The 12,917-nt window shown below is 41.1% G+C and overlaps 1 protein-coding gene across 2 annotated transcripts in view; it reads left to right on the top strand.

The window, feature by feature from the left end:
- The window catches only part of spag6 (sperm associated antigen 6), a 217,176-nt gene that overhangs the window by 132,213 nt on the left and 72,046 nt on the right, over positions 1-12,917 (top strand). The gene's annotated exons all lie outside the window — the stretch shown is intronic.

Genomic DNA, 12,917 nt, shown 5'->3' with positions numbered 1-12,917 from the left:
CTACCCACTGTTGGACCGGAAGTTCCAGCCCGAAGTCAATGGACCTTTTGTTGGTCCGTCAAATTTTCGGTTCCACCCGTGACAATTTCTGCGATGGGTGGGACCAGAAAATCCTGGCCATTAACTCTGTCTCTCTCTCTTCACAGGTACTGCCAGATCTCCTGAACATTTCCAGCATTTTCTGTTTTTATTTCAGATTTCCAGCATCTGCAGTATTTTGCTTTTGTGTTGAGGTAGCTCACTGGATATGTCTGTTCTATAGAAATGTGTTGTGGAGGTCTAGTTTGCAGTCTGTAAAGAACAACCTTTTTTACTTTGTGTTTCTAACTATTATTATACTCTGATATTCTGAGAGAATGTCAACAATTTCCCACTGCGATGTTAGCCAGACTTCAAAAATAGAGTTCAGGTGAGATAAACTATTATGCCTGAGTTGCTGGAAGAATGGGCCTGTTTTTAATGAGTGTGATTAAGGGATTGTATTAGATTTGTTAAGTATAATTATTCAATCTTAAACATTCGGCTGTTCTCATTGATAAGATACAATTTCTCCATGTAACCTGTGACATTTATGAACAAATATACTTTCTTGCTTGAGAAAATTGGAGCAAAATTCAACCAAGATCCTTGAAAATAAAATGGAGGAAGAATAATCATTGTTATACCAAATGCTCCAAGGATTACTAACTCAAAACTCTTAAAAGTAAGCAGAATGTTATTCCTTCTGTAATCAAATAAGATTAGTGTATGTTGAGCTGATTCGTTTTGGTGCATTCAGATTGAGCATGCCATTAATATAAACCAGTTAACTGTTAAAATAACTTCCCCTTAAGGGGGTCTGCTGAGGTTGTTAAAAAAATTACAGGGAGGTGATTTTAAAAAGTCTGTTTTCGATCTGATGGTAGATGTACTAAAACTGACCATTTAGAATTGTGGCCAAGTGTAACAATTTAAAAAAAAATGTAATCAGCTTGGAATTCTGTTTTAATATATTTTAAAAACAAAATAAATCAGACCTTGGAATAATGTTGTGTTTATTTACATTTTTAATTGCAAGAACCTATTCTAATTTAACCAGAGAAAGCAAATTTTAAGATGAATAATACACCTTGGTTACAGAGTAGTCAGTACAGTAATGAAGAGTAACAAAAAGCCACACAATATCTGATGCAACATGAAACCAGAGAAGCAATGAAGGGCTGAAGATGGAGGAATGAACACATCAACGTTACTCATAAGCAGTCGGATTGATTTGTTTTCTTAGCTTGCCAGAAATGGAAAGTACTTTGCTCCAGGCTAGTTTGCCAGTGGAGTTCTTCCAGCTCTGAATAAAACATCATCAACCATTACCCTACTGAATAAACAGAAGCTCTGTGTTTTTATTATAAAGTATGTTGTAACTGCAACTATTGTAAAGTTCTTTTTTTTTTTGTTTACTCCTTTCTCTTTAATATCCAGCCCAATCATTTTGCAAGTTATTATAAATCCTTTCATTCCAATGAAATGTCTATCCTTTTCATAGAAACTGGACACTTTATGCTTGGTACAGAAGTCAATAATTCAAGAGGGAAGTTTAACATCTTTATAAAAGGTGTATTTTTGCAAACCAAATGCTAAATTAAATTAGGATTTTAATGTTTTGATTAAAGAATAGCTGGCAGCACATCATTTTTTAAAAAAGTCAAACTGGAAGAAAAAATGTATGATTCATTTCAATATCACCTTTTTCTGAAAATTTTAGAGATGTGCGAACGTTTCATGGTTAAATAATAAGTGGTTTTTACACCATTTGAAGATCTGACTTGGAGTTACTGTGGTGATTCTGTAATACTGCACTCTTAAAATTACAAGATAGTTGCCCAAATTCTCCAACCTACTCTCCTTATCAGCACTGCTTTCCACTGGAAGTGCAGGTTTGCAGAATCACCTCTATTGTGTTCATCAGCTAAAATTACATGATTGTTGAGAAACCTTGGGTTAGTGAATAGATCTTGGTTTTGGATTCATCTTCAAGTTAGTCCTCCTGAAAATATTGTGACAGTGTTTAGTACTTTCAAAATAACCTTAGGCTTTGGGAAACTAATATTAAATTATCCCTAATACCAAAGCAAAACCTTCAAATGCTGGAAGTCTGAGAAAAACAGAAAATGCTGGAAATAACGTAGCAGGTCTGGGGGCATCTGCAGAGAGAGAAACAGAGCTAACAGAGTTAACGTTTCATGTTGATGACTTTTCATCTAGTGTGCTCATATTAAATTAATTTTAGGGAGTGAATACATATTGAGGTTAGCGTATTGTGGTTTCACTTCTAAGACTTGGGTTTGAATGTAGCCTAAATTGATGAAACAAAAATCCCTTCTGCCTGCTAGTAGTAAAAGTCTTGAATTAAATCAACATGAGCAATTTCGCTCCAGTTCTTAATCTGTGTGGCCACAGTATAAAATTACTCAATCAAAGCAGATTGACAGTAATTGGCAATTTTATCGTGAGAGATTAAAGGATGGTGCGGTGGAAGCGAAGTCACATTGTGTATCCTTCTGTGGCTGAGGAAAAAATGGATTGTTGGGAAAAGGAGAGGTAATTTAGTTCTGCAATTTTGGCTACTCACTTTAAAAAAGGCAAGAGCAAGGCAGAGGCTGCGTATTTTGTGCTGAGTGACTCACATTCTGACTCCTCAACACCTATCTACCATCTCAAGTCCAAAATATGATTGAATATCCACCATTTGCTTAATTGAGTGCAGCTGCACCAACACTCATGAAGTTCGACACTAACCAATATATAGCAATATGCTTGATTGGGGTCCTTGCCATTGGACTCGAACATTCATTCATTCTGTCATCTATGAACAGAGGTGGCACTATGTGTTATCCACAATACGCAATGCAGCAATGCACCAAAGTTACTTTGACACCCCTCTTTTGTCACCCCTCCCCATCCTCCGCCTCTTATCATTCCCCACTCGTAACTCCTACAAGAAGATCAGCACTGTCATGAGAATCCATCAGCTCCAAGTACCCCTCCAAATCATAAACCTTCCTGACTTGGACATGTATTGATGTTTCTTCAATACATAAGTAAAATACTGCAGATGCTGGAAATCTGAAATAAAAACAAAAGAAATGATCGAAATATTCAGCAGGCCAGGCAGCATCTGTGAGGAGAAACAGGGTTAACGTTTCAGGTCATTAACTCTGTTTCTGTCCACAGATGCTGTCTGACCTGTTGAGCATTTCCAGCATTTTTTGTTTTTATTATTATTAAATTTTCTTCCTTGTTGGCAGGCCAATATCCTAGACTTCCCTATTTAACACCATTGTGGTATGCCAAATCCACTAGAAGACACACCAGCACCTTTTCCAGGCACTAAATTTGACCAGTACCAGTACCACTCGCATCCTAAGAACAAATTCTAAAATGCATTGTAAATGTACAACAGATTCCCTAGGACATACGAACATACAAATTAGGAACAGGAGTAGGCCATTTGGCCCCTCAAGCCCACTCTGCCATTTGATCAGATCATAGCTGATCAGATTGTGGCCTCAGCTCTACTTTCCTGTCTACTCCTTATACCCTTTGACGCCTTTGTCAATCAATAATCTATCTAACTCAACCTTAAAAATCTTTAATGACCCTGCCTGCACTACTCTCTGGGCAAGAGAATTCTATGGATTAATGACCCTCTGAGAGAAAAAATTCTCTTCATCTCCGTCATAAATGGGAGACCTCTTATTTTTAAACTGTGTCCTATGGTTCTCACCTCATAAAGGGAAACATCCTCTCAGCATCCACCCTGTCAAGTCCTTCAGGAGCCTACATTTTCAATAAGATCATCTCTCAAACTTATAAACTCCAATGGATACAGGCCCAACCTATCCACCTTTCCTCAAAAGATAGCCCTTCATCCCACAAATCAGTCGATTGAAGCTTCTCTGAACTGCTTCTAATGCAAATATGTATTTTCTTAAGTAAGGAGACCAAAACTCTACACAGTACTACAGATGTGATCTCACCAACACCCTGTACAATTGTAGCAAAACTTTCCTACTTTATATTCAATTCCCTTTACAATAAACAGCAACATTCCATTTGCCTTCCTAATCATTTATATTACCTGCATACTAACTTTTCCTGTTCCATGTACCAGGACACTCAGATCCCTCAGGTGAGGGAACCAACAAGAGGGAAAAACATACTTGACCTCATCCTCACCAACCTGCCTGCCGCAGATCCATGATAGTATCGGTAGGAGTGACCGCTGCACAGTCATTGTGGAGATAAAGTCCCGCCTTCACGTTGAGGATACTCTCCATCGTGTTGTGTGGCATTACCACCGTGCTAAATGGGATAGATTGTGAACAGATCTAGCAACTCAAGACTGGGCATCCATGAGGCACTGTGGGCCATTGGCAGCAGCAGAATTATATTTGAACACAATCTGTAACCTCATGGCCCTGCATATCCCCCACTCTACCATTACCACCAAGCTAGGGGATCAACCCTGTTTCAATGAAGAATGCAGGAGGGCATGCTAGGAGTAGCACCAGGCATACCTAAAATTGAGGTATCAACCTGGTGAAGCTATAACACAGGACGACTTGCATGCCAAACAGCATAAGCAGCTAGTGATAGACAGAGCTAAGCGATCCCAAAACCAACGGATCAGATCTAAGCTCTGCAATTCTGCCACATCCAGTCATGGATGGTGGTGGACAATTAACTCACTGGAGGGGGAGGATCCACAAATATCAATGATGGGGGAGCCCAGTATATCAGTGCAAAAGATAAGGCTGAAGCATTGGCTACAATCTTCAGCCAGAAGTGCCGAGTGGATGACCCATCTCGGCCTCCTCCGGAGGTCCCCAGCATCACAGATGCCAATCTTCAGCCAATTCGATTCATTCCATGTGATATCAAGAAATGGACGAAGGCACTGGATACTGCAAAGGCTATGGGCCCTGACAACATTTCAGCAATAGTACTGAAGACTTGTGCTCCAGAACTTGCCGTGCCTCTAGACAAGCTGTTACAGTACAGCTACAACACTGGCATCTACCCGGCTATGTGGAAAATTGCCCAGGTATGTCCTTTACACAAAAAGCAGGACAAATCCAACCCATCCAATTACCGCCCCATCAGTCTACTCTCCATCATCAGTAAAGTAATGGAAGGGGTCATCAACAGTGTTATCAAGTGACACTTGCTTAGCAATAACCTGCTTATTGACGCCCAATTTGGGTTCCACCCAGTTTGGGTTGTACCTGACCTCATTACAGCCTTGGTTCAAACATGGACAAAAGAGCTGAAGTCCCAAGGTGAGGTGAGAGTGACTGCCCTTGACATCAAGGCCGCATTTGACAGAGTATGGCATCAAGGAGCCCTAGCATAACTTGAGTCAATGGGAATCAGGTAGAAAACTCCCTGCTGGTTGGAGTCATACCTAGCACAAAGGAAGTTGGTTGTGCCTTGTTGGAGGTCAGTGACCTTAGCTCCAGGACATCACCACAAGAGTTCCCCAGGGTAGCGTCCTAGGCCCAGCTGCTTCATCAATGACCTTCCTTCCACTATAAGGTCAGAAGTAGGGATGTTCGCTGATTGCACAATGTTCAGCACCATTCGCGACTCCTCAGATACTGAAGCAGTCCATGTCCAAATGCAGCAAGACATGGACAATATCCAGGCTTGGGCTGACAAGTGGCAAGTAACATTCACACCACACGAGTGTCAGGCAATGATCATCTCCAACAAGAGAGAATGCATCCATCACCCCTTAATGTTCAATGGCATTACCATCACTGAATCCCCCACAATCAACATCCTGGAGGTTACCATTGACCAGAAACTGAACTGGACTGGCCATATAAATACTGTGGCTACAAGAGCAGGTCAGAGGCTAGGAATCCTGTGGCGAATAACTCACCTCCTGACTCCCCAAAGCCTGTCCACCATCTACAAGGCACAAGTCAGGAGTGTGATGGAATACTCCCCACTTAACTGGATGAGTGCAGCTCCCACAACACTCAAGAAGCTTGACACCATCCAGGACAAAGCAGCCCACTTGATTGGCACCACATCCACAAACATTCACTCCCTCCACCACCGATGCACAGTAGCAGCAGTGTGTACCGTCTACAAGGTGCACTTCAGGGATTTACCAAGGCTCCTTCAACAGCACCTTCCAAAGCCATGACCACTACCATCTAGAAGGACAAGGGCAGCAGATAGATGAGAGCACCACCACCTGGAAGTTCCCCGCCAAGTAACTCACCATTCTGACTTGGAAACATGTCACCGTTCCTTCACTGTCGCTGAGTCAAAATCCTGGAACTCCCTTCCTATCGCCACTGTGGGTGTACCTACACCAGATGGACTGCAGCAGTTCAAGAAGGCAGCTTACCACCACCTTCTCAAGGATAATTAGGGGTGTGCAATAAATGCTGGCCTAGCCAGCGACTTCTGCATCCCATTCTTTCAAGCCACCATTATTTCTTGATTTATACTGCGTCCTACATTGTAGTTACTGTTAGGTGGCCTATAAACTACTCCCACTAGTGACTTCTTTCCCTTGCTATTTCTTATTTCTACCCAATCTTGATCTTCTGAGCCTAGATCATTTCTCACTATTGTACTTATCTCATCTTTATTTAATGGAGCTACTCCACCTCATTTTCTGCACTTATCTTTCTGAAATGTCCAATACCCACAAGTATTCAGTTTCTAGCCTTGGCCACCTTGCAACCACGTCGTTGTAATAGCTATCATATACCTATTTGATTCAATTTGTGTCATCAATTCATCCACTTTGTTGCAAATGCTGTGTGCATTCAGATAAAAAGTCTTGAATTTCTGTTTTTTTATCTTTTTACCTACTCTGACCCTATTTGCCTGTGCATTCTTATTATTGTACACTCTGGCCTTCCTGTCACATTCTGGCTCTTATTCCCTGCATCACTACCCTGTACTATTTCCTTGTCCTTTGTTGATAACTTTCTAAATCTCCCCTCCTGTTCTACAGCCCTAGTTATACTAGACACTAGTCCGAGCATGGTTCAAGTGAAGTCCGTCCCAATGATATAGCTCCTCCTTTCCCCAGTACTGGTGCCTGTGCCTCAAGAATTAAAACCCACTTCTCCCACATTATTCTTTGAGCCACACATTCAACTCTCCAATCTTATTTACCCTATGCCAATTTGCCTGTGGCTGGGGTAAAATGCCAGAGGTTATTACCTTCATGGTACTGCTTTTTAATTTAGCATATAGTTGCTCTTTGTCCCTCAGCAGAACCTCTTTCTTAGTCTTACCTATGTCATTTGTACCCATGTTGACCATGACAATTGGATCCTCCCCCTCCCTTTTTAAGTTCCTCTCCCGTCCCGAGGAGGTGTCCTTAAACCTGACACCAGGCAAGCAACACAGATCTTCGGGACTCGCACTCTCAGAGAACAGTGTCTATCCCCCTAACTATACTGTCCCCTAATACTAAATTCCTTTTGCTCCCCCCACTTTAATTGGTATTTATATCATCGCTGAATCCCCCACCAGCAACATCCTGGATGTTACCATTGACCAGAAACCAAACTGCACCAGCCATTTAAATAAAAACAGAAAGCGCTGGAAAAACTCAGCAGGTCAAGCAGCAAATGTGAGGAGAGAAACAGAATTAACATTTACAGTCCAATATGACTCTTCTACGGAACTGGGGACCAGGACAGCTCTGAGATATAGTAAGTCCGCGATGCTGAAGAGAGAGGTCGATTGTGTACATATGGTGGCGCATGGCACTGAGTGTGGATCATAGGATACGGCGAGAACAGTTGTATGGGAACAGAGGAATGTTGTATGTCTTGGCGATACCTGTAATCCTGGTTCGATTCGAAACATGAAGGATGGAACTTCAGTTGGACTCCACGTGGGATATATCAGAGTCAAAGACACTCACTGAAAAAGGAGATGTAGCAGTGGATCTGAGTTTTGGTAACATCTTGTCAAACACCAGGAGGGAAATAGAAAACAATGAAGGTGAACAAGGTGAAAGAGGCAAATGGAAATCCTGTGAGAAGAAGAGCAGACCTTCAAGGTAGACTTTCCTGGAAGAGAATTAGCAGGGAATTAAACACTAAAATAAAAGCAAAATACCGTGGATTCTGGAGACCTGAACTAAAAACAGAAAGTGCTGGAAAAGCTTAGCACATTTGGCAGCACCTGTGCAGAGAGAAACAGTGAACACTCCAAGTCCAATATGACACTTCTTTGGAACTCATTTAAATACTTTGGCTACAAGAGCAAGGCAGAGGCTGGGAATTCTGCGGCGAGTAACTCACCTCCTGACTCCTCAGAAGTGTGTCCACCATCTATTAGGCACAAGTCAGGTGTGTGATAGAATACTCTCCACAAGTCAGGATGGGTGCAGCTGCAACAACACTCCAAGAAACTCAACACCATCTAGGACGAAGCAGCCTGCTTGATTGGCACTCCATTCATTACCTTAAACCTTCACTCCCTCCTCAACTGGCACACAGTGACAACACTGTGTACTAACCACAGGATGCAATGCTAAGCCTTCTTTGAAGGCACTTGAACTCTACCACCTAGAAGAACAAGGGCTGCACACGCAGTGGAAGTTACCTTCCAAGCCATACGCCATACTGATTTTAAACTATATCACCTTTTCTTCACTGTCACTGGGCCAAAATCCTGTAACTTCCTTCTAAACAGCTCTGTGGATGTACCTATACCATATAGACTGCAGTGGTTCAAGAAGGCAGCTCACTACCATCTTCTCAAGGGCATGGGATGGACAATGTATGCTGACATTTCTGGCAATGCTCACATCACAAAAAAAATAGAAACTATTGCACCTTTTTAGATATTTGAATTTAACATTTGAAGCAGAGATAGATAAAGGACTATTTGAAGAAAGTAGGACAGTGGAATTCATTCTGTATTCTAAATTTCTATGGTTCTAGGTGTGGTTAAAAGCTTTTCTCTCAGTTATTGTTTCTTTTTATTTTCTGTTGCCAGTTACTTAGTCATCTCTATTATGTAATTTGATGTGGCTTCCAACTTCCCCACATGTCACTTTCAGACAAGGGAAAATTACTTTCCCATTAGGATTTCCCTTCTTAGTAATGTGAAAGAAGAGAAGGGGCAAGGGATGGATATCAGGTTGATAAGGTTGCACTTGGCACAACTATTAATACCCCCACATCAGAGAATGCATAAAGAGGCATTTCCACCTTCATTTAGCCGAACCGGTGCCTTTGGAGGCTTCATTTTCCAAAAACAGGTAAGCATTCTATGCTCAGTGTGAAGCACATTTTCAACCAATAGCACACAACCATGCAAATGATTGCTTGATTACTTGTGAGCTGGCATGATGTCCTCATTTTAAGGAACTTCATCTTGTCTGTTCTCTTTAATCCAGGCAAGTCACTGAATGGCTCCTGAGAGATTAAGGCTATTTTCAATGGCCATGGCTGATGATACCTGTGCACATTTCCAGCTGAGCACCACTACAAACAAGGTCTATTCATTTACCAGAGTCATCGCTGAGCATACCATTCATGTGCTGAATACAACAACGTGCATTTATATATAACACCTTTGATTAAAAAAAAGTCCCAAGGTACTTCGCAGAGGCGTAATCAGGCAAAAAATTGACACTGAGCCAAAGATTCAAGTCAAGGAGATAGGTTTTTGAGGAGAGTCTCAAAGGAAGATGGAGAGGTGGAGAGACTTAGAGAGGAAATGTCAGACCTAGGGCCTAGATAGCTAGATATGGCTACCAATGTTGGGGCAAAGAAAGTGGAGTATAAGCAAGATGGCAGAACTGGAGAAACATAGAGTTCTTGGAGTGTTGCAGAGCTGGGAGAGGTTACAGATATGGGGGAGGCCAGATGTCATGGAGGGATTTGAACACAAGGAGGAGAAATTTAAAATCGAGGCATTGATGGACAGGGACCCAATCTAGATCAGCATCAAAGGCGTGATGGAAGAATAGGACTTGTTGCGAATTAGGATGCAGGTTGCAGAATTTTGGTTGAATTCAAGTTTATGGAGGGTGGATGATGGCAGATGGCCAGGAAAGCATTGAAATAATTGAGCCGGGGGTTAACAAAAGCATGTATGAGGGTTTCAGCAAAAGATGGACTTGAGGGAGGAGTGGAGAAGGGTGATGTTATGAAGGTAAAAAATAGACGATCTTGCCAATAGAAAGGATATGGGGGTCATACTTGTGCAACCTGGGCCAGGATTTTACATTGGTTGGGTGGGCTCGGCAGTAGTGGGCGGGGGCAGTCGCGGAGCCGATCGGCTCGGCACCGTGATTTCACTGGGCAGGCCAATTAAGGCCCTCCCAGCGTGGATCGGGTGTGGTAGCGACCTGTGCGGGCGGGGGGGAGGAGGGAGAGTCAGGTCCAGCCTCTTTTGCGCATGTGCGCGAAAGAGCGCTTCAATCTTGCTGAGGCACAGAGCTGTGTCAGGGAGATTGAAGCACTTTTTAAAGAAATTATTAAAAACATTAAAAATCTAATGAAACATGTCACATGAGATGGGACATGTTTTTATTTTCAAAGTTAAGTTCATGCATAAACAGTATTAGCTTTAGGAAACCTCATCCCGCTCGTGGATGAGGTTTCCTAAAAAATGTAAAGGCTGCTTGGCTTTTTGGCCTGCCCACCAACCGTTAGGTTGGACGGGCAGCATAAATTTGGAATTAATTAGTATGTTATTGGTCTTAATGGGCCTTTCAATTATCGGCAGGCGCGCAGCCAACTCTGGTGCGCGCCCGCCGAACAAAATATCGCGAGACAGCACGATGACATTGGGCGTGCATCGCACGTCATTTTACGTTCCGGTGTGTCGTGCCCGTCCACACACACTGAATGTAAAATTCTGCCCCTGATGTTGTTTTCAGATGACGTCACCAAGGGGCAGCTGGCTTAGAGAAATAACAGGGATCGAAGGATAGATCATTAGGGGACTCCAGAGATAACTGTGCAGACTGGAAGTGAAGCCATTGCAGCAGACATTCAGATGTTTGATTATCTTAGAAGTGTCCAAAAATATAGTCCTACTTCTCAAGAATCAGGTTGTTGAATGGTGTACTCTGCATAACTTTATCTTAGTAAAAGACCTTATATATTGGAGGCCCAGAGATTGACAACTTCTGCTGAGAGCAGCATCAACATCCTGTAGTAGTTGTAGAAGACTAGGGGTGCTGGCTATCAAGATGCTATAGCTACTATTCTTTCATGGAATGTGGACATCGCTGGCAAGGTCAGCATTTGTTGCCCACCCCTAATTGCCCTTGAGAAGGTGGTGGTGAGCCATGTTCTTGAACCACTGCAGTCTCATCCTCTAAGAGACCAATATTTACTTTATCTACTCTGATTCTTTTTATATACTTATAGGATGCAGGTGGGGTGTTAACTCTTTTTGTGTCCATTTTCCATTAACTTGAGTAAAGCTTCTTGTGTTAGAAATGTCTTCACTTTGGCTATGTGATTGTGATTAACAACCTATAAAACTCCTGAAGCATTTAAGATAGTCTTGCGATACAGAGCGGTAACATTTCTCATTCCCACAAAGTAACATGCTGCAAATTCTAATCAATAAGCAATGGATCAAATGAAGAAAAAGTAAAAAGGGAGACAAAAATGATTTTTAAATAAATCCTTGTCCTGGCGCTGCCGAAACTTAAAGGACACTATCTAAACCAACATAGTGTTTGCATTTCCTAGTTGTCAACTGATTCCCTCAAGGCAATTATTTGTATTATTGTATCCAGACATCTGAAGGAATTCTTTTTCATTTCTTTTAGCAAATCAGGCACAAGTAGATTTCAATTTAAAGTGGAGATTGTGTCTCTATTTTGAATAATTTTTGTAGATTTCTTTATCAAAAACCTTTCAATTGAGATTCAGAGGGATTTTTTTTATCAGTATAGCTTATTGTTTTTATGTGAACACTAAGGAGATGAAATATGATTGCCGAGCACATTTTGAATTGAATGTGATATGGTAGTATAAATCTTTCAAGTCTATATGTCCAGGAATGCTAGAAAATTTTGTTTTTCCTTTTATTCTGCAAAATTAGATTTCTAAAAAGAAACATAAGGTGCCAAATCCTTTAAAAAATCTTGCTTTGACTATGGTGCTTGACACCAACTCCCATTGCCGCATACAGAATCATTCCAAAAATAGCCTTTGCCCTTTTGCGTGATCTGCATGTTAAATATAGATGGAAAACTTGCCTCCATGAGGTGGAGTGAAATAAAAATGTAATTTATTTTAGTAAACCTCAGTCTTTTGTAATACATTTAAAACAATATAATTGTAATGCTACATAAAATCGGAGCAGCTGTTTGTGTGGCCTCACATTTGCAGCAGTAGCAATTGCTGGATGTCATGGCTTTGTATTAATAATTTTAGTGTGTATAAGCCAATTCATTTTTAACATGTAGTAGGGTAATAAGAAAGGAACAATTGAAGTTGCAGGAGGAAGGAAGCAACAATAGAGAAGTGAATTCTTTGGATTTAAAGACTGAAGAGTGAAAACGAAAACCACTATAAATATTGCCCATACAAAGAAAATCATAAATCTAGTGTTGCACTAGTCCTGCTTGTTCATTTATTGCCAGATTAACTAATATAATTCTGGAAGGTGTTTTGATTGTAAAAACAATTGAAACACAATTTAATCCAGTTAGCAAAAAGGATTTCTTTGAGTATTATGTTATCTTTCAAAAGCTTAAATAGTACTAAATTACAGTGCAATTAATTTTGCCACTTCTGTTTGCTGTATTCCAAGTGTAAAACATGTGCCTATTGAAGATTCAGAAAGGTCATAATTTAAACAGCTGAGGTCTGTTTGTCTCTTTTCTAACAGAATAACAAACCGTTTCAACCCAATCT

Source organism: Cetorhinus maximus, chromosome 3, assembly GCF_964194155.1.
Source record: "Cetorhinus maximus chromosome 3, sCetMax3.hap1.1, whole genome shotgun sequence".
In the NCBI taxonomy this organism is placed as follows: domain Eukaryota; kingdom Metazoa; phylum Chordata; class Chondrichthyes; order Lamniformes; family Cetorhinidae; genus Cetorhinus; species Cetorhinus maximus.
This window is presented reverse-complemented; position numbering and strand designations above follow the sequence as displayed.